Genomic DNA, 23,754 nt, shown 5'->3' with positions numbered 1-23,754 from the left:
CTCCCAGGCCTCTGTTCCCGGGCCTGTGCCTGGGGGCTCTGCGGGCAATCAGAAGCTAAAGATGTTTGCTCAAAAGTTCAGAAAGTATGACTGGGCGTATTCGTCAGGGATTTAGAAATTTCTGGCGGGGAAGAAAAAAACGGAGATTAGAGACCGAGTGTGTGGCACCTAGCTTAGGAAATGCATCGTTTTTTCACCATGTGGCATGCATGCATCTCTAATTCTGAGATCCAGTCCCGGTAAATCCAGAGTCCCTGGTTTAGGTGGGTTAGCAGCCTTAACTAAATCTGATGGTTTCAAATGAGGGACTGTGGCATATTTCTGTCTCTAGGCTCCATAATGCAAACATGCATGTATTCCCCCTTCCAATGACAGTCTGAGTAACAACAACGTTGTCTTACTCCATTATTGGTATCTAAAATGGAGATTGTAGCACCTACGTTGGGGGAATCAAGAATTCCACTGGCATAAAGCACGGTAGCAATGGCAGGGCTTGGTGTTGTTAGCCATTTTCTCCATCCCGACTTAACAAAGAGGGAGAGGGAGAGGAAGGGAGGGAGAGAGGGGGAGAGAGAGAAATACAGACAGACGGGGATCAGAGATCACAGCTGTTAGGGAGCTAAACACTAATATGAGTTCTTCCTCTCTATATCAGAGCTAGGATATTAGTTTATTACACATTTATTATTCATAAAAACCTGTGATGGATGCCGCCCTCCCCCAAATGAAGGCAGCAACATTTTCCTTTTGGCTCAATATTGTTTCCCTAGAACCAAGCGTGGTGTTTGTAGCACAAAGAAGGGTGTCAGAAAATATGTCATGAATGAATGAACACCCCCACCTCCCTGTAGTTCCTACTAGTAGGTCAGTGTTCTTGGGGGTGGCAAGTGTATCTTGGCTGGGTGTTCCCAGTTTATAGTTGAGATAATGATATAATATTGAAGAGGGGCTTGGGAGAAGGGAAGTGTACAAGAAATGAGAAGGGAGAAGGAAATGAAAGGCAGAAGATGCCCAGATACAAAGTTATTTGAAAGGCATCTATTGCAATTGAGGGGTAACCTCTCGAAGCCTATTCCAAAAATTCAAGCTATGAGTCAGCCTGAACCAACTGACCACCCACCAGTTAAAAGCTGAATTTCCACGTGGGTGTGTTTACAAAGAAGGATGTTGTCCTCTGCGCTATAATAAAAAGACTGCATTTATTTACAGAATTTTAGTGATTGTAGTCATGCCTGAGGGCAAGATGATGTGTCAGTAAATGAGTTAGTGAGTCAGAAGAGGCGGAATCGCTCGGAAAATTTTACCGGAAGTTTAGTCCTTAAGCCATATATTTACCAGGAGGTTAAACACAGAAGTAAATATTCTTTAAGTGACATATTCAGTAGATTTAGTAATATTCTCATTAAAGTCGTTTAGAATGGACTTACCATTGGGTAAATACTGCTTACAAAAATGCCTCGATTGGCCTGGTGAAGGCCACCAGAAATCCTCTCTTTGTTATAATCTGACGCAGGGCACAGAACTGGACCTGCTTTGAAACCAGCAGGAAAACTGGGCCTAGACGAGAGCAATTGAAGAGTAAGGGTAGGAATATTACATTTGGAAGGCACCTGCCTCAACAGAGCCAAGATTCTGGGCGAGAAGGTAGAGAAAGGGATACAGAAGAGGGGCCCTACAGTGTGAAAGCAAGTGAAAATTAGGGCAATGTAGCACAGCAGATTCCCAAGAGCAATTAGAGCGCAATCATCACTTGGCCAGAAAGCCAAGGTCAAAGAAGATGTGCAGCAAAGCGGTGGCTGGCCATGGTGCCGGGGAGCCGTCTGGGAGAATGAGAGCAATAGCACCCACAGGGGCCGAGGGTGGCAGCTCTGATTCAAGAGCAGCTACAACAGAGTGGCTGGGGGCAGAGAATTCCATTTCAGAGTCAGCTATCCGAGGCTTCTCATTCTCTTTTAAGAATGGCTGTGAAGACTGATATTACAAGTGGAAGTTAACCCCTCCGAGGAAAGAAGACAGTATACTCCTTCCTGGTGAAAGTAAAAACTGAGTGAGCTCTATTATTGGTACTTTCCACATGGTTCAGGGGTCAGCAGCCATGTTCTATAAAGGGCCAGATAATAAATATTTTAGTCCTTGTGTGCCCTGTTGTCTCTAACACATAAATTCTTTAGCTTTTTTTTTTTTTAACAACCCTTGAAAAAATGTAAAAATCAGGCCCTCATTTGTAAACCTACCATATTAACTACATATATATAAATGTAACTCTATATGTGTGTGTACAGATATATATTTAAAATCTTTCATCAACTGCATTATCTCCTATGGTTATGAGCAGAAAAGTATGTGCAACCGTCTGCATGTCTAATTCTAAAAGAGCCAGTTCTTCACTGAAATTTAACTATTTGTTTAATGAATAAGTAGTAGTTGCTTAATTCTTGATAGATGTTCATTACTTCAAGGGACTCCTAAGGAAAGAAGCAGTTCTTCTTTTAGAGGTAATTCCCAGACTTGACAATGGAAATGTCAGAAATCATTTGCCAAAAAAATGCAGATACTGAAAAGATCCCAGCATGGGGTTTTTTTTCTTCTTTTTCTTTTGCCAAGATGTGTCTTCCGGTGAGCATGGAGATGCTGAATGGATGCAAATCCTAAGAGTTCAGAGGATGGAGTAACACTTGTAGTGACAACTCTTGTTGGTGCTTGTCACCATCGGTCATCGGCCTGGATTCCTCACACTCAGTCCTGAAGAGCAGCCTCGTGACAGCAAGTACACTCCCCAGACACAGAGATGTTTCAGGCAAGCTTTGAGTTCATGAAAAATACGTCTAAAAGTCTGTGTTAAATACCCCTCTGCTCATCCTGAAGGATAGACCGCAGTGGGCCAATTTCAGAAGTCAAGGTGTGACTTATTCCAACTCTACTGGGAAAATAACAAGTATCTATTATCCAAACTGCAATGGTCACTGATATTCCTAGTAGAATAGTTGAACAGACAAAAATGTACCAAAGCGTCAAAGCCTGAAAATATCTGAAGAAAGATAACCACTGGAGAAACCTAAAATTAATGTATCTCTTAAAATATTTTTTATTTTTCAATTACAGTTGACATTCAATTTTATGAATATCATAAATTAATTTCTCTTAAAATATTTTTTATTTTTCAATTACAGTTGACATTCAATATTATATGTGTATAGCATAGTGATTGGACATTTATATAATTTATGAAGTCATCTCCCATATAAGTCTAGTGCCCACCTGACACCATACATAGTTATTACAATATTATTGACTGTATTCCCTCAGCTGTACTTTACATCCCCATGAGTATTTTGTAACTGCCAATTTGTACTTTTTAATCCCTCCACCTTTTCGCCCAGCCCCCAACCTCCCTCCCATCTGGCAACTATCAGATTGTTCTCTGTATCTATGAGTTTGTTTCTGTTTTGATTGCTCATTTATTTTACACATTCCACATATAAGTGAAACCATACGACCCACCAATCTCACTTCTGAGTATTTATCCAAGGAAATCCAAAACACTACTTTGAAAAGATATATGCATCCCTGTGTTTATTGCATCATTATTTACAATAGCCAAGATATGGAAACAACCTAAGTGTCCATTGGTAGATGATTGGATAAAGAATATGAGGTACATATATACAATGGAATATTACTCAGCCATAAGAAAGAATAAAATCTTACCATTTGTGACCATGTGGATGGATCTAGAGGTTATTATACTAAGTGAGATAAGTCAGATAGAAAGAAGATAAATTAAGTTCTTAAAAGATACTATGTTAGATGAAGGTTAATTAGGAATTCCTGATGGAATAAGATAAATTTGAGAAATAGTTGATTTTTCCCCCACTACCTAAACATTAGGAGAGTTTATCCCACAGTTTGATGCGTTTACAAGCTGTGGCACAAAGGGATAAACAGGTATGTCAGGATGATTTGTGGTGATGATACATGCTGGGAAAAACTTGAAGGATTGTGTTTATTAGGAATAATCACTGAGTCAACATGTAGTTATTAAGCCCTCACTGGGTCACAGAGCAGCACTGGGAGTCTCTGCAGAAGTAAATTGCCATATACAGCAAGTGAATTTTATCTGAGAAGGTTAGAACTCCAGCAACAGAATTAATACACTAATGCTAATCCCTGCCATTTGCATGATAACAATAGCTAAGCCCTTTAGTAATGCTTACTTTAATAATCACTGTGCATTTACATATTGTAAAGTACTTTTATCTGTTTTATTTTATTTGATCCTCAACTCAGTGACACAGAGAGGGCAGTTATTACTATTCTTTTTAGGAGCTCCATCTGGGATGCAAGGACACTAAAGCTCACTGGTTTTGGAACATTCCTAGCTGTACATTTTTTATTTCAGAGAGGAAGGGAGAGGGAGAGATAGAAACATCAATGATGAGAGAGAACCGTTGATCGGCTGCCTCCTGCACGCCCCACACTGGGGATCAGAGCCTGAAACCCGGGCACGTGCCCTGACCGGGAATCAAACCGTGACCTCCTGGTTTATAGGTCAACGCTCAACCGCTGGGCCACACTGGCTTGGCAAACATGAGTGTTTTTAAAATCCTCCAGATTAATTGAAAAGTGTGGGCCAAGGGTTAAGATACATTGGGCAAAGAGATTTCCCAAGATCACACAGCTTGGGAAATCAGAACATGCATTAGGACCCTAAATTTGAGTCCTGTGCTATTCCCAAGGTTTTCCTTCTTATTTCTGTTCTTATAACAAGTCAACCTTGAACTAGGAAAGAATTAGACATTAGTTTAGTATAATTGTTTCAGGATCTTAGAAAATATAGAATTAGAAAGCATTTGAGTTCTTTGAGGTCATCTGAGTTGAAACACATTGTTGTACAATCACAGAAACAAAGATGCAGAGTTTAAGCTTGTTGCTCAAGGTCACACTGATCTCTAACAGAACTGGGACTGGATTCAGGTTTCTCTTTTCCAGCTTTCTAGCACTTTCCATTGTGCTTTATACATGGTTTATTAAAAACAAATTTTGACTTGCAAAAATTCTGGTCAGTCTACAGCCCCATTTCTGGTCTCACATATGACATTGATTTGTAAAGATAAAGAAGGTTATAGCTATGAGGTCTGTGACCCAGCATCACTGGTTCTTTTAAGCCTGGTTCCATCGTTTGACAGCATGAAACAGTCTCACACCGCAGCATACACCAAATAGGAAAGAAAAGTACTGTCGGAGACATCCCTCACATCTTTGGAGGAAATCCATCCAAATGCAGTACCTGTTGTTCTCCTACTTTCCTTGTCTTTTGTGTCTCAAATCTTTCCAAGGGGCATGCGATGAATTTCTTGTACTACCCCCAGTATCTCTTAAGAATTCAACAACTACAGCTTCATAAATCCCTAATGCTTATTTAGGTAGTGCCAAATTTGGTGAGAAACAAAAAAGAAGAAATAGGAAATAATAAAAATAAAATAATAGCAATAAAGACACAGAGGAGGAAGAAGAGAAATTATTTATGTAGCATCTACTATGTACCAGATATTGAGTTAAGCACTTTTTCATGCAACTCTATGAAAGTAATAATTCTATTATTACCCCCATTTTGACTGATGAGGGAACTGAGGCTTGGAGAAGTTAAATAACTTGTCTAAGGTCACATGACTACTATGAAGTAGGGCTGGGCCAGGAACCATGTTTGCCTAACTCCAAAGCAGAAACTCCAACCACAACATAATGACTCACAAACACCACTAATACTAAAATTCACCAAAAAATACTGCAAGTTAATCCTCTGCCCATTCCATACTTAACCAGCAATTAACTTCTTTTTATAACTGGATTTGAAAGACACTGATGCCATATAATCTATTTGGCCACTGTCCCCAAGCAAATCACCTGGCACAGTATCTTCAAAAAACCTATAATATTTTGGTATCATGACACGTAGCTATAAATACAATTTTAAATTTTATTTTTGTCTGTTTAAAACCACTGACCTATTGAGCCATACATAGGACTGTTCTATTTTTTTTGTTTTGGGTTTTTTTATTGCTTAAATTATTACAAAGAATATTACGAATGTCTCCTTCTTTCCCCCCTAGGACTGTTCTGAATTATGTTCCCAACTTCTCATTAGATATATTATGCAATTATTTTATAATTCCAAAACAAAACCTGATTATGATGCGGACATTTGTTACTTTAAATTGAAGTACTACTCCACAAAAGAAGGCCAAGATACTCACTTACCAGATAATTTAATTTCTTCTAAGTTTTACATGAACCAACATAGCCACCCATTAAATTTTGTTTCATTATCATATCATAATTAGCAACATTTATTAATCTACCCCATCAAATTATAATATTAGCTTTTGCCAACACATTAACATGTTCAGATTTCTAAGGACATAACTATGAAAGCTTAAACCCTAATCAGCTGTCATTAACTATTTTTATTCCGTTGTCCTAAGGCAAAAAGAACCCCTAACATTTTTATAGCTCCTCAGATCATATGACATGCATTTGCACACCTTTTATCATTACTATACATATCCAAGCACATAAATTAAAACTGAACTCGCTATATTATTTCTGTTTGATTGTCTTGAGACTAGACTATTCATGTCATGGATATAGACATGACTTAGAGATAAAAAAACAAATAATAGAGACAGATGATCACTTCTCCAGAAAGAAAAGAAAAACTCTAGGATTTTCTAGAGCCCAGTTCTAAGAAGTTTTATTTGCTGTTCTGATAAATTACTGAAGGAATACATTGCATGTTGAAATGCCCTGCCTTGCAGGAAACATTAAGTTCTTGAATGTAACAAAATGTTTGGGTGAACTGATATAAACAATAAACAAATTTTCTGGGGCTGTGTGACATGGCCTGAAAACTCATACAAGAATTTCAATATCAAAAGTAAGTTTTGGCAAAAGTAATCTAAGCTACTTATATATCGAAATAACTATACACCCCACCACCTTCGAACATCACTGTACGCATAGATTATTATCCAACTTACAGCTGGCAATAGCACACACGTACGCACACACAATCCTTCAACACCAACTTGAGAAACAGACTATTGAGTTGGTTGTTCCTTGAATGAACAACTTGATCTAAAAATGCTAACAAAACAATATAGATGACCAATAGAAAATATTATCAACGTTATACCAAAGTATGGGCTTCAAACCCTAAAAAGGAGTTGGACACGGTCCAGGAAAAAGCATTTTATTTTATTTTTTATTATTGTTTTTTCATCCTCACCCAAGGGTATTTTTTTCATTGATTTTTAGAGAGAGTGAAAGACAGAAATATCAGTGTGAGAGAAGCACATCAATTGGTTGCCTCCTGCACGAGACCCCACCAGGGCCCAAACCCGGGACCCTTCAGTCTGCAGACTGACGCTGTTTCCACTGAGCCAAACCAGCTACGGCCAGGAAAAAGCATTTTAAATGACCACGCTGCTGCCTAAAAGATCAAGAGCCATACCATTTGGTAAGGTAAAGAATGAAAGAGAATATTTTCTAAGACTTTAAAATCATAAACAATGTAGATAAAGTGAACATAACCATCCAAATCCTAAAATATTTTCATGAAGAGGTAGCATATGAAGTTTAATAAATTTGGGGCAGGTAACAAGTCACACCACATATCCTGTTAAATTCATGTGTAGTAGACCACTCTTAAGGAACCTTCAGATATCGCCCCACTTTTGAAAACATTCTGAGAAGTAGGTCCTCGTGACTATGTGTCTACTTCATGGTCTTGCTCCCCCATTTACTCCACAAACCCAGTCACAGCTTGTTCATTTAGAATCAGGAACCTGACTCCAGATGGACCACTCACAGTGTCCCGCCTTCCAGGCACACTTGATTGGCTCAGTGTGGTCAAATCAAGTTTTCGCTTGAGCCTTTTTTTAAAGTAAGATAATTTTTTAGAGAAGTTTAGGTTGACATCAAAATTGAGGGGAACAGACCTTTTCCCTATACCCCGACTCCCACACTTGCATTTCAACATCCCCCATCAGTTACAACTGATGAGTCTATGTTGATACATAATCACCCAAAGTTCATAGTTTACATATCAATCACTCTTGGTGTTATATGTTCTAGGGCTTTGGACAAATGAATAGTGACATATATCCAGCATTATAGCATTACACAAAGTATTTGCCCTGAAAATCTGTGAACTATTCACTCCTTCTTTCCCAACCTTTGACAACCACTGAACTTTTTACCGTTTCTGTAGTTTTGCCTTTTCCAGAAAGTCATATAGTTGGAGTCATATAATATACAGCCTTATCAGATTGGCTTCTTTCACTTAGTAATAGGCATTTTTATGGTTCCTTCGTGTTTTTTTACAGTTTGACAGCTCATTTCTTTTTAACTGAATAACATTCCATTGTCTGGATGTGCCACAGTCTATTTACCCATTCACCTACTGAAGGACATTTTGGCTACTTCCAAGATTTATAAGTTACGAATAAAGCCGCTATAAACATCTGTGTGCAGGTGTTGTGTGAACATAAATTTTTCACATCTTTCGGTAAATACTGATGAGCATGACTACTGGATCATATAGTAAGAGTATGTTTTGTTTTGTAAGAAACCACCAAACTATCTTCCAAAGTGGCTGTTCCATTTTTCATTTCCACGAGTAATGTTATCAGAATTCCTGTTGCTCCACACCCTCACCAGCCTTTGGTGTTGTGGATTTGACCATTCTGATACATGTGTAGTGGTGTCTCTTTGTTGTTTTAATTTGCATTTTCCTGATGGCATGGGATGTGGATCATCTTTTCATATGCTTGTCTGTCATCTGTATATCTTCCTTGGTGAGTGTTTGGTTAGGTCTCTGGCCCATCTTTAAATCGAATTTTTTGTTTTCTTATTGTTGAGTTTTGGGGGTTCTTTGTGTATTTGGGGATAGCAGTCATTTGCTAGATGTACCTTTACACACATTTTCTCCCAAGTCTACATTTGTTTTTCGTTTTCTTGACATTGTCTGTTGCAGAATGTAAGTTTTTTATTTTAATAAATTTCAGTTATCAATTACTTCTCTCATAAATTGTACATTTGTTGTTGTATCTATATGGTGTCCCAAAATTCACGCAAGATTTGCAATTGAATTGAATTGAATTGAAAATCTTGCGTGAATTTTGGGACACCCTATAGAAAGTCATCACTTTACCCAAGGTCACCTAGGTTTTCTCCTCTGTTATCTTCTAGGAGGGTTGTAATTTTGCATTTTACGTTTAGGTCTATGATCCATTTCGAGTTAATTTTGTGTCTAAATTCACTTTTTTGCATATCAATGTCCAGTTTTTCCACCGCTAGTCGTTGAAGACTATTGCCTTTGCTCCTTTGCCGAAGATCAGTTGGCTATATTTATCTGTGTCTATTTCTGGGCTTTCTATTCTATTCCATTGATCTATTTGTCTATTCTTTTATTGATACCATACTGTCATGCTTTATATATAGGTTTGTAGTAAGTCTTGAAGTTGGGTAGCATCAGGCCTCCAACTTTTTTCATCTTCTTCAATATTGTGATGCCTCTCCATAAAGTGTAGAATCAGTTTATTGATACTGACAAATGGCTTGCTAAAATTTTGATAGGGGTAGCATTAAATCTATAGATCAAGTTGGGAAGAACTGATATATTGAGACTTCCTGTACATGAACATAGACTAGCTCTATTTATTTTATTCATTAGAGTTTTGTTGTTTTCCTCATATAGGTTGTATACATACTTTGTTAGATTTATATCCAAGTATTTCATTTTTGGAGGTGCTAATATAAATGATATCTGCACAGTCCAAATAGAAGAGTTGCAATTATACCATGCATCTTGATTTTTTTACTTACCATTATAAGCATTTTACATCGCACCAGAGATTCCAAAAAAACAATTTTACTACAATATATTATTATTACTGTAAAAAACATATTTTTAAAGTATATTTTTAGAAAACAAAACTCCAAAGTGACAAATTCGGTTGTCTCTGGGTAATTAGATTGGGGCAATTATCATTCTCCTTTCTATTTTTTTGCATTTTTCTATTTCACACAATAAAAATATATTAATTTTATATTAATAACAGCAATAAAATTTTTATTTTTTAATTTAAAATTCAACCATTAGGCAATACTTGGTAGAACTGTTTTTGAGTAGAGGATTAAATAAGGCTAAGTTGGAGGAACATCTAACTAGCATACAGGGGAAAAAAAATCTTTCAGAAAAACATCAGTGAGACTAAAGCAGACTCATTGTAAGCTTGAAAAGACTTCATTCAACTCCATGTTCATAATTTAGTCTGCAGTCACTGTTAGACTTGAAAACAGCAGTTAAACTTTGACATTTTCTCTACTGTTACAGATAGTGACTTCTCTCTCCATCCCAAACAACTCCAGCTAAGTCACATTTTTTAATTTAAAGCATTTCTAGAAACAAGATACTATTGAAAAGACATAAAGACAATGTAAATACAATGTCTCTTTGTTGTCTTTTTCATCTTCAACATATTTTACTAAGATCCAGAGATGCCTGAATGACAGTGGTCCCCAGAAAGAGGGAGGTAACAGATCCAGATCAGAGAAGGTCAGAGGGCTGGTGTGGGGGGTGGAGATTTTTGTCAAGAAGATGAATTGATAAAAGGACTTAATACATGGCAATATACTAAAAAGAGACTTAGACAGCTGGAGGAATTTCGCCTTGAACTAGCAACACATACATAGAAAAAATAGCAAACGTGAAAAGCAAGGTTATTATTAAGTCCAAGAAAAGCAAAAAACAGGAAAGGACAAGTCATCATAGAATATCAGCTACTGATAGCATTTTATAGCAATAATCATATTAACTACAAATATTAATCAAACCAAAATTATAATATTACTCTATTGGGAGGTTGGATATGTACATGGGTGTGTTCTCATCTGCCGTAGCAACTTCCATAGCAGGGAATCAATAGATTATGTATAATAGCTGCTAAAAAAAATTAATAATAAAGGCAGGTTATTCAGAGATATGAAGGTAAACACCAAAAAAATCAGCGACTAGCGGTCATGGAGATGGTGTGGCTTGCTGCTGGAATATGGCCATATCTAGAGAGAAAGACACACTGGGAAGGGCTGACGGACCTAACCCGCTTTCTCTCACCTAACCTGTAACAAGTTCCCAGATGGGGTTTCTTTGTGAGTAGATGCTTCATTACACCTTGCTCCCTACTCTACTTCATTGTTTGGGTTTTATTGCAGAAAAAATAGGAACATCTTCTTCACAGTCATTTCTGTTTGTTTGGGAGATTAAACATTATTTAAATAAATGAGCATCTTCATTCTTCCGCACAGCTTTTGTTTTGCAGATACCAGCCTTTCATAAGCAGAGGGTAGCTGAGTATTTCAGTGGTTCCTTGCTTTCTCCTCCCCTCCCCGTCCTCATGGGGCTGGACACATTTGAAAGCTTTGATGCCTTTAGCTCACATGCACACAAGTGCCATTAACCATAATGTGGCTAATGACTCTAAATTTAGACCTACTACCATTGAAAGTCTAATCTTTTCTCTTCTATTGATAATACCTTTTATTCTCTGTTAATGGACGAGGTCCAGTTTTTTCTGTGTGTGAAGCAAGGAGTTTTACCTTTTATCCTTTGTAGTACTTACAATGTTTTTGTGGCATGAAATTGGAGTTCTGACTTTAGATGCTCTTTTTACTTTTTTTTCACTCTGATGTCATTGATTATTTCAGTCAAATATTCTCTTTTGCCTTTGTGTTCAGCAGTATTTCCAGTGGTGCTTTAGTATGTCTATGCTTTCCAGCTGTTTATACAAAACATTTTCTGTTTTCTTTTTTGAGGTGTACACACACAGTTACACTTCATAGAGTTGCCTCCAGCCAAGCAACCATGTCCTGGGAGGAGGCAGGAAAAATCACCTCTCCCAAGAATGTCTACCTCTGACCAAGGACAATGTGTCAAAGAGCTGCATGTGTTTGCTTACTCTGCTGCTAGAACATTAATTTAATTAGAAGACTGGCTCTGGGTGGTCATGTGCAAACAAAGAAGCACCAGGTAGGGCCCAGAGAGTCTGGGACAGTAAAAGTTACATTCTCTGTTAAAATACTATTTTGGCCCTAGCCGGTTTGGCTCGGTAGATAGAGCATCGGCCTGTGGACCACAGGGTCCTGGGTTCAATTCCAGTCAAGGGCAAGGGCACATACCTTGGTTGCAAGCTCCTCCCTGGCCTCATGTAGGACTCTCTCTTCCACTCTCCCTAGAGATCAATGGAAAAATATGCTTGAGAGGCATCCACTTACACTTCCTGTCAGGATTGGGGAGGAAAAAGGGGTAGTACTAACTTGTAAGTAGTAATTTATACCTATGCTTCTTTTTATTAGAAGGAACTCCTAATAAAATTTTGAGGATTAACAAAAAAACAACAATACTTTTTTGAATCCAGATACTGATTCTTATCTTTGGTAAGAAGAGGAACTTACTGTTGGTGTTTATACATTGGGTATATCTGTTCTTTGTCTAACACCTTAAAAATTAAACATGATCTCTAGCACAACGCTCATACTCAGTTGAAAAGCAGCGCTTTTTTTCCTTTTTTTTTTTTTAGAATAAAAAGAAAAATGAATCAACAATTACATTCTGGATGAATTTCACACTGCATTAAAGCTGTGCATTGTATTAGTTTTTTACCAGGTCAAAACACTTTAATACAGAGCATGTTACATTTTATTTTGTACTGATGGGAAGATGAAAAAATCTCCCCCCCTTTGCTATCCATTTCTTGATGATTTACATGGACCTGATTCAATGTATTACTATTGGCTGAATCTGGTAGAAGACAGGTCCAAGTCCAGACTTGGCAGTTCCTAAGGAGCATGTCGCTTCATATAGGAGTCCATGTTTAGCTCTGGGAGCTGTTACTCTCAAAAATATATTACATTTGGAATTCAGCTTTGAGCCATTTAAAGTTACATTTGGTCATTTGGTGGGTTTGATGGTAATCCTGTATTTTGGCAATTTAGACTTTCAGACTGAGTGCACAATGTCTTTCTTTCCTATATTAATAGGGATATTAGATTTATTGACCCTTGGATTTATAGTGTGACTATTGAATGTGTGTGCATGTGTGTGTGTGTGTTTGGATCTACATCATTTGGGTCATAAAATGTTATAATCTAACATCTACTGGGGTGTTGTTGCTTTTAGTAATGAAGAGCTAGGTTAAGAAGATTTTTCTGTGTTCAGCAAAGTAGGCTAATATTTTGAAGGTCAATCTGAAAGACTGCCTTTTAACTTTAAGTTTGTATCTGTCTGTCCTACTCAGACCTTTATTCAGAATCTGGAAAGAAATGAGGAAGAAAGTTAAGAGACATAATTTTTAGGAATCCCATCAAGAGCATATTCTAAACCCTGCTTTGAAGAAGAACAAAACGTTGCTTAATTTTTTTCATTCATTCTATCACCTGACTTTTATGTGGGTAGCAGGCTTTATCTACTGTCAGAAGAATGAGGGATTGCATCTCACTAGAGCTGAGCAAGCAACTTAACATTGAATCCTAGGTGCCCCAGGTGACAAGAGTGCTTTGGCCATTCCCACTGCTGGGCGTTTTCACTGGCAGTCATTGTGTGGGTCCAGCCTTCTGCATGGGGTATTCATTTCCTGACAGTCCCTGACATGCATATCCATAACACAGGGCACCAACACTTTAATGCATTTGTTTTCTCAGAAAACACAGAGTGAGGAACTTCTTTACATCTTCCTTTCTTGGAGTATGTGCAGATGTTAACATATTACAGAGGGGTGGAGTTCCTTCTAATAAAAAGAAGCATAGTTATAAATTACTACATATAAGTTAGTACTACCCTTCTTTCCTCCCCAATCCTGATCCTGTCTTCACCTCACATTTTGATAGAAGGATGGTTTAAGATAAGTTCATGGTCTGTTAGGGGTGTGGTTGTGATTTATTTCAGTGATATTTCCATATTATTGTCATCATGGTTGAAAGGTGTAATTATTTAGGTTGACAGGAAGTGTAAGTGGATGCCAATTTTGGCTTTCCTGGAGAAACAGCTGCATTTGTCTTTTCTCCTGCAGTTCATGTGGAAAGAACAATCTCAGGTACCCTATGTGCTAACCTCTTCCCGGACATCATAAAGAATCCAACTAAAACAAAGTTTAAAACTATTTCAGATGTGCAAGTCTATTGAAGCCAATATTTTATTTTAGAGATTTGTGTAACTCTCTGTGCTGCGATTCTGTGACTTTTAATTTAAAAAACATGAACATACACTGCTATGATGTCCTTTTCTACTTAACTATTTATATGTTTATTTGCAAATTAGGCAGATCAATAGAAGAGGGGTAAGGACAGATGTGCAGTGCTGTTTTATTAAAAAATTTTAATAATAAATTAGAGCAAATGAGGTTCCATTTGTTGACAGAGGATTGCATGCCAGATCAACAAATGCTCTAATGAGCAAATATCAACATTGGCGGCATTTATTCTGACATTTCCAGGGAAGCGTGGATGCATCGAGGAGATCATAACAGCCTTAGTTCCTAATACATATGCTGTTGTATGTGGGGTTTAGTTTTTTAACATAAAGTATATTGTCTTTTGTGTAACTGAACAGCTAACAAAAATGAACTGTCACAGATACTAAAGCTGGGCATTCAACACACTATATTTGATTCAAGTGTTCACAGAATGTGATGCAAACCAATGTTCTCTCAACTTACACCCAGGATAGCTAAAACATTACTTTAACACATGGGAAAAGTAGAGCACTGTAACGATTTGGCTAGATATAATTCCGGGCTGTCTAAGTTGAGTAATTTCCTCAGGCATTCCAACTTTGATCAACCACAGCAAGAACTTTTAGCCTGTCTGTAAAGCAGCCAGAGCATCTGTCCATATGTCCTGAGGTGGAGAGAAAAGAGAGCATGCCAAAAAAGAAAGAATGCTTCCTCTCACTGCAGAGCAGTTACAGAACGAAATGGAAAGTTTTTTTGTTTCCCTAGGAATTCTTTTTAGATGATTGAGCCTCTGATGTCTCACTATGCCCTGTGGTTCTGTATTAATAATGAAAGGTACTTCTTTTGGCCGAGTAAAAATGTTTTCTAGCTAATTCTGCTGAAACTTGTTGGGTAAAGTCCATTAATTTTTAAACATTCCATTCTTGAATAATGTGCTATTCATTGGCTAAAAACCTACACATAAAAAATAGTATATATCTTAGCAAAAGGAAGAGAACACAATCAGCTAAAATAGTTCATACATTTGCTTCTGAGAAAGGAGAAATGGATTTTTTTTTAAAAAGTCCAGGAAGAGGTTGATGCTTTTGAGATCAACCAAAGGACTTATATGCAAGCATATAGGCCTAACCAATGGACACAGACAACAGGGGGGTGAGGGCATGAGTTGGAGGGATGGGGGTAATGTGGGGATAAGGACACATGTAATAACTTAATAAAAAAAATTTTTTCTAAAGAAACTTGTGAAATTATTTGCCTATTTAAATAAATATGTTTAAAACTTCAGTGCAAATTTAAAGCTTACATTAAGGACAATATCCATACTCTTGCAAATTATCTCCCTCAATTCCCAACATAATGAGCTGGACAGTGAATATGATTCAATGTGGCATTTATTATTTTATACTTGTGTATAGTCATCTAAGAAAATAAGCATATGGCATGTTTTTAATTATAAAATTAGCAGGTTCATGACAACTAAATACAAAACATCATCTATCTATCTATCTTTCCATCTGTCACATTGTTGGAACAATTGCCAAAATAGAGTAAGGTCTATAGATTTAGATAATAATATTCTATCAATGTTATTTCCTGATTTTGATAACTGTACCGTGGTTATGTAAAAGAATTTCCATCTTCTTTAGAAGTATAAACTGGATGATTTAAGGGTAAATAAACCATAAGATCTAAAGTTTACTTTCAAATAGTTCAGAAAAATATTTACATCTATATCTATCGTTCTAAGTAGAAAGAATGATAAAGCAAATGTAGCAAAATGTTAATTAGTAAAACTAAAAAAAAAATTAGTGAAACTAGGTGAAGGGTATAGGGAAATTCTTTGTACTAATCTTGCATCATTTCTGTAAGCTTAAATTATTTGAAAACTAAATTAATAAGCAAGCCAATTACTGATGTTAGTAAGTGGCTGGGAAGACAGCCCAAGACATTCACATTCAGTTCAATTCTTTCCCGCACAACCCCCCCACCCCAACACCATTTATCCCCTCTATGCCCTCTTCAGTTCTTTAGTTATTATATGCTCCTCCATTCTAAATGACACTTTTCTGTGAAAGATAGTGACTTAAACATTTAAAAAACTCATTTAATTCAATCAAGATATCATTATCATTAGGGTTCATATGTTCATGTTGATTGGCATGTCCATTTGAAAACTCTTCTAGCCATAGTTCTGAGGGAAATGTTTCCTATTCTCTTTTCGATGAGCATATGTTCTTCTCCAGTGTGGGTTTACATGTTCTTTTATTCCAACCTAGAATTGATCTAGTCAGTTTAGTTTTTCCAAATACAGATTATAGAAGCCAGCTATCTTTTTTTTTTGATGATGAAAAATACATTTATTTTTTAATATATACATGTTATGTAAAATTATTTATTTATCTAAGATGCACCTACACTGAATTTATCTGAAAAATTAAAAAGTCGATATTAAGAAAAAAATTGTAAATGGGAGATTATAAGAGAGGGTTTTGCGTGCCAGCAAAAGTTACTGGCGTGCCATGTTTGGCACGCGTGCCAGGGGTTGCCCACCCCTGATTTAGATAGATTTGTTTCCAGACTGCTTAACCAGGATGCATTTTGTAGATAAAAAGTCACAGCCAAGGCCAGCTATCTTATCTCCATACTATATTTGTTAGAACTGTGTACAGCTAACAGTATGTTGATGAAAGTTTATTTTTCTCACTTAACAACATGTCAAGTGGTAGTAGGCTCCTCCTGGCGTTTGCTCAGCTCAATGGATGTCAGGGCTGGTATTCTACGATTCCCTTGGTCTTCGCCTTATGGTTGCAAGATGGCTGCCACATTGTCAAACATCAAGTTCAAGGCAGAAGGAAAGATGTAGGAGCAGCACGAACCACAGCTCTCTTCCTCGTAGTAGACTTCTGTTTACATCCTATTTACTAGAACTTAGCCACCCTAAGGAAGAGTGGGAGAGGCTGTGAAATGAAATCGGAGAACAGCCGAAACCGGTTTGGCTCAGTGGATAGAGCGTCGGCCTGCGGACTGAAAGGTCCCAGGTTCGATTCCGGTGAAGGGCATGTACCTTGGTTGCGGGCACATCCCCAGTGGGAGGTGTGCAGGAGGCAGCTGATCGATGTTTCTAACTCTCTATCTCTCTCCCTTCCTCTCTGTAAAAAAAATCAATAAAATATATTTAAAAAAAAAAAAAGAAAGAAAACGGAGAACAGCATGGTCATACTGGCTTCTTAGACCATGGGTCTTACTTGGGAATCCTTCTTGAGCACAATGCCACCCTGAACAAAACCAGGGTTCTGTTAGAAAAGGAGGGAGGAGGGAAATTGGGAAGGTACAAGAAGCATCTTTCACGGGTTCCCAGGCCATCAGATTATTGGTTACAGTCCAGAGAACAGCTATTCATTCAATTTGATATAAAACTCTATCCGCTAACCAAATTCCTTTTTCTCAGTTAGCTCCAAGTAAACACATGGTCCAGTATATTGTTAAGGCCTGTTCTACTGGGACTTGAAGCTGTTTTCTGGGTCATTCAACAAAACATTAACTCTTTGAAGTTGGGTCTGCCTCCTTCATTGAATTCTGAGGATGAAGTATCCTCAGAGTAGGTGTGTGTCAGTTAAAGTCAGAGTCTTATAGGCAATTTTCAAAATTCACAATCAATTTTAGGAAGGGAACACATTGGTAAAGAAAGGTGAGCTTGTCAGATTAATTCTATAAAATATAATGAATATGTCATTTGACTACTTGGTGGTTCTTCAGCTTATTCATCATAGTGCTTGTTGTAGAAAGTCAAGAGAGACTTTGGAAGCCAGTTTGTACCAAGTGTAATGCATCATGTTGGCTGAAAACAGCTTTACTATCCTAGCAAACTATGCAATAATAAAAGCTACAGTGGTCCATGTATCATCTACCATGGTACAGTGATATATAATTGTGCAATTATTCTTGTGACTAATATTTTCAGGTCTTTGGTCTATAGGAAGAAGTTGAAGCCACAGAAAACAAATCGTGTAGGAAAAACACACAGAGTAACACAGGAAGAAAGATGAGAAACAGGGATTGATCTAAAGAGCACCTTTTTAAAAAAATATTTTTTTTATTGATTTCAGAGAGGAAGGAAGAGGGAGAGAGAGATAGAGATAGAAACATCAATGATTAGAGAGAATCATTGATCGGCCACCTCCTGTGCACCCCACACTGGGGATTGAGCACACAACCCGGGCATGTGCCCATACCAGGAATCAAACCATGACCTCCTGGTTCATAGGTTGATGCACAACCACTGACCCACACTGGCCAGGCTAAGGAGCACCTTTATGTTCAAGACTGTCAGGAGAAGAAGAAAAATGTAATGTTAGTTAGTTCCAGTTCTAACTTTCGCAGTTGCCTCCACTCAGCCCCAGGGAGACCCACCACCCAACTCCATAACCTGGTCTTACCCTGGAGGGACAGCTCCAAGCCCGGAGTGATGGGGCTATTTTAGATCTAGTTACTGAGCCAAACAGGTCCTGTTTGTTGCTAGGCTTGCTCTACTTCCTCCTGCCCCCTGCAGGGACTCGGCTTTATAAAGTCGCAGCTTCAAGCAAAGATCAGAGCTGTTTCAACCTCCTTTCATGGCCAGGGCGGGTCCACCTCGCCTTTGTTGTTACACAGTGATGCTGGCCTGGGTGCCCCACCACATGTGGGCCACTGTGGTTTTCATTCTGCAGCAGGAGTCACACTCTTCACTCTGCCTATTTCTGGAGCTACAGCCCAGCAAGCCTATGCTGCGGTCCCAGCTTACTGCTACATGTTTCCATTTCTGGCCCATAGAATTGTTTAGCTATTGTTTGTTTGGTTTGGTGGTGTGCTTTTTCCATAACTGTCTTTTAAGGTTGGAGAGGAGGGGAAATTCTTAAGGATACGCTCACAGTACCACTTGATGGGGACGTCTGGAAAGAAAAATAAAGTAGGGTTGACTATAGATAAATCTGTATGTAGATCAGGGGTCAGAACATTAGAGCTTTGCTTAAGCATGGCCCTGTTTCCAAAGACAGAAATGATCTAACCAAAGGCAGCAGGAGTGTTGACTGAGGAAGGAATAATGTTCCATTGCATATTTACTAGAAGACTAATACAGAGCCCAGCCAGTGTGACTCAGCAGTTGAGTATCGACCTATGAACCAGGAGGTTAAGGTTCAATTCCCAGTCAGGGCACATGTCCCTGTTGGGGGCTCAGTCCCCAGTAGGGGGCATGCAAGAGGCAGCCAATCAATGATTCTCTCTCATTGATGTTTCTATCTCTCTCTCCTTCTCCCTTCCTCTCTGAAATCAATAAAAATATAGTGTTGTTTAAAAAAAAAAAAAGACTAATACAGACACATTCTAAAGAGAAAGAAGAGGGGGAAAAAACCTTACCAGAATAATCCATATTATTTTACAGAGTCCGTCCATCCCATCAACCCCCATGACCTTAAATTCAGAAGAAATATAATCAGTATGTTTTCTCCCATGTGTCTTAGCTTTCTTTCAGGCCAACAGAAATACTGCTTCTCTGCCTCTTTTTCTGCAGCAGCCCAACCTAATTCCTTACTGTTGTGTTCCATTTCCATGTCCCCCTAAGGAATCCCTATTTTTTTTTAATCATGTAGAGTCAGATGTTTCTTTCCAAACTTCTACCTGTTCCTAAGTTAGTCCCATTCCTCTCTACAATATGTAGGCTTACACTGTTAGTCTGATTGATGTCACCCTTACCAATTATGTTTGCTTGATCTCAAGACAAAAAGAATTTTAAAGCTAGTTCCTATCCTCATTCCTGACTTGCCGCCTCCAACGCCCAAGCAATACTTTTCTGACCCCACAGAGAGTTGTGAATTCTTCTTCTTTGACTTGCAGATTTTTCCTCTGCCCCTAAGCAAACATGTGATGAGAAAAACAATTTTTGTTTTCTGAGTTGCTGCTAGGCACTTGACAGTATGATAACGCTGCTCACTTCAGAGCCTGGGCATTTAGGTAAAAACTTGAGTTAAGGACTCCTGCTGCATTGTTGTTTTTTTTCCCTTAGGCACTTTTTAAAACAACCACATAGAGTTAAGACCTTGAAAAGTTAGTAACCACTACCCAACCACCTTGTAAGTCATAGCTGCTTGCTACCTGCTCGCTCTCTCCTAGCACCAAGGACTGCCCTTCCCCAGCTCCTTGCAGAGGGGTAGGGGGCACCCTGCTTCTAGAATATGGAAGGAATAAATTTTATGACTACTTCCTTTGTGTGTGCATATTGAAACTGTGCCTTCAATCAAAATGACCCCATGGTTTCACCTCCCCAAAGTGGGAGCTCAAGTGAGCCGAGGGAGCTGCCTGGCAGCCCTTGTAGGTGGTTGTGCTCCACCTCATGCAGCAATTATAAACTGCCTATTCTTTTTTTAAAAAATATATATTTTATTGATTTTTTTTTTACAGAGAGGAAGGGAGAGAGATAGAGAGTTAGAAACATCTATCAGCTGCCTCCTGCACACCTCCTACTGGGGATGTGCCCGCAACCACAGTACATGCCCTTCACTGGAATTGAACCTGGGACCTTTCAGTCCCCAGGCCAATACTCTATCCACTGAGCCAAACCCGTCATGGCTAACCTGCCTATTCTTAATTCAATACACCAATTCCAGCTTCTCAACACAATACATCTAGAATCAGAGTGTTCTGGCACCACAGGCCTTTATATTTTCCAAGAAGATGACACATCCCTGAATGGAAAGAATCCATTAGGAAAAAATAGTTATAGATATAGATATATAGATATAGGTATCCTTATATATTTAGATATCCTTAACAACTTGTGGTAAAGAAGATTTCTTGGATAAGAGGCTAAAAGCAAAGTGATAAACAAACAAAAAGTATAAAATAAAGTTTGATCAACTTGTTTACAGCCTAGTTTAGGCCTGTGTTATCCAAGACTCCATGGACAAAGCTGAAAGATAAGCAAACTAATTGAGAGGAAAAGTGTTTGCCACATATTGGGGAAAAGATCATTTTACAAAGTTATAAGAAAAAGACTAACAATATAATAGAAATGGGAACAGAGGCTAGGAACAGATGATTTCCAGAAAAGAAAATGCAAATAGCCCGTAAATATATGAAAAGATGCTCAATCTCACTAGAAACCATGGAAATACTAATTAAAACAGTAATGACATAATATTTCTCTCCATTAGTTTGGCAAAACTGTTTAATTTTATTAATGAGCTTTTGCAAGGTTTTGAGGAATACTCTCTGACATTACTAGTGGGAATGTAAGTTGGTTTAATCAATTTGCACATTCCCTACCCCCAGCAACTCCACATACAGGTTTCTATCTGAAACTCTGGTACGTGTGCACAATCTGACACAGGCACATAGGTTCCATGTAGCACTGTTTATAATAGACAAGAATTGGTAATATTTTAACTGCCAACCAGTAAGGAAACAGCTAGAGAAATTATAAATACCCATTGTGTATTTTATAGCAGTTAAACGGAATATGCCTGATCCATCTGTGTCAACATGGATAAATCTCAAAACATCACTGCTAATTGAAATAGGCAACCTGAAGAATAATGTGCATAATAGCATTTTGCCAAACACACACACACACACACACACACACACACACACACACGATACTAAAATAACATTCTGAAAACTCATAATAGTGGTTAGCTCTGGGTACTGGGGAAAAGTATATGTCGCAAGTGAGATAATGGTCACTAACATTTATTAAGTACTTGCTGTGATATGGTGTTTAAATGTTTTACATATGTTATTTCATTTTAATTTTTAAAGTCACCCTATGATGTAGGTATTAATAACGCATCCATTTTCCAAATAAGGAAATTTAGGCACAGACAGGTTAAGTAACTTGCCTAAAGTTGCACAGGCAGTAAAGTGGTAGGCTCTGCGACAATGCCTGGAATACCACACTGGGGTAGGGGTCCCCAGAGGACTTCACGGCAGCTTTAACTATAGGTGTCTGGTGTTTTGGAAGGAGGATGTCTTCAGGAATCATTATATAGTTAAAATTTAATTTTAAATAGGAAAATTTATATCATACACAGAACCACCTCTAAAAGGAAAAGAATAAAACAACAAAAAGGAAGGGAGGGAGGGAGGGAGGGTGGGGGAGGGAAGGCGGGGAAAGAGAGGAAGGAAGGAAGGAAGGAAGGAAGGAAGGAAGGAAGGAAGGCAGGAAGGAAGGAAGGAAGTCTTCTCCCATGTGTTTTCTAGTTTGGAGGAAGGAGGGAAAGAAGGAGGGAAGGGAGGAGGGGAAGAGAGGAGGAGGGAAGGGAGGGAGGGAGGGGGAGATATCAGAGAACTTTGGCCCCTCTTCATCTGTTAAGAGATGGATTTCATAGCTCTGGTTTATTGGACACTTCTATTGCTCCAAAATCCGTACCATTATCAGGATTAATGTCAGCCAGGTTGAGAAACTGGGGATAAAAAGAAAAGCAAACCCTTGGATTGTGAAGCACTCTCCTGACCACAACTGCAGGCACCACCGGTCCAACAATCTCCTCAGAGACGCTCTGTTTTGAGAGGAGCCTTCCTTTGCCCTTGGAACTAATTCCTAGCCCATTACAATCAGTTCTGTCTCATTACCCAAAGGATGTTGCTTGGCCCGCAGTCATCCTCATTGTTTGGCTCTGATGGAGAGAAAAGACAATTCCAATCAAATTGCTATTAAAGTGAGGAAGGAATGGAAAGCTTTTCTTAGTTTCTAAAAACTACCCATTGCACCTTCCTCCGCCCCTCCGCAAGACCTTCTGGAGGAGTCAGGGGAGGCACTTCCATCTAAGCAGAGCCCTCTTTGATCAACCCAACTGTGTGGGAAACCAATTCTCTTAAAGAGAAAACCCTACAGAACGATGAGCCAAAAGTAAATTTTGCCACCAGGTTTAACCTTTCCTTCAACACAGCAAGCTCCAGGCCCGAGCACTGTGCCATAAACTGTGTTCTTGGGCTCGACTGATCCAATGTCTGCGGTCAACCTCTTTGGGGGGTGGAATAACAGCTAAGGGAAGTGAGATTTGAGCTCCCCCACGTGGCTGCAGGCTTCTACTAAGCCAGATGGGGTGGATAGGTTTTTACAGGCTCTCCCAGATTGTTCAGGTCTGTGTGCAATTCTGACTTTCTTTCAATGCGTTTTTTTATAGTGTTTTCTGAAATAACATCATTATTTGATGGGTTCTTGTCCTGAAACACTGAATACTGCAGTGATTATGACTAGGTTAGCCCAGAATATCTTTCTCAATAACAGACAGTACAATCTGCTATTCCTATGTTTTTGCCAACCCACACGGCACTTCTTATGTGAATTCATTTTTTGAGCAAGTTTTTATTTTCAGAACTATGTTACAATTAATTTAGTGCCTTATTTTTCAACTATTATATGACCAAAGAGAAAAAAATAGCTCTTAGGGTGTCATTTACTCTACGGTAGTCCTCGAAACAGGGCTAA

This window comes from Myotis nattereri (genome assembly GCF_964212035.1).
Source record: "Myotis nattereri genome assembly, chromosome: 7".
In the NCBI taxonomy this organism is placed as follows: domain Eukaryota; kingdom Metazoa; phylum Chordata; class Mammalia; order Chiroptera; family Vespertilionidae; genus Myotis; species Myotis nattereri.
Note: the sequence above shows the minus strand (reverse complement) of the source record.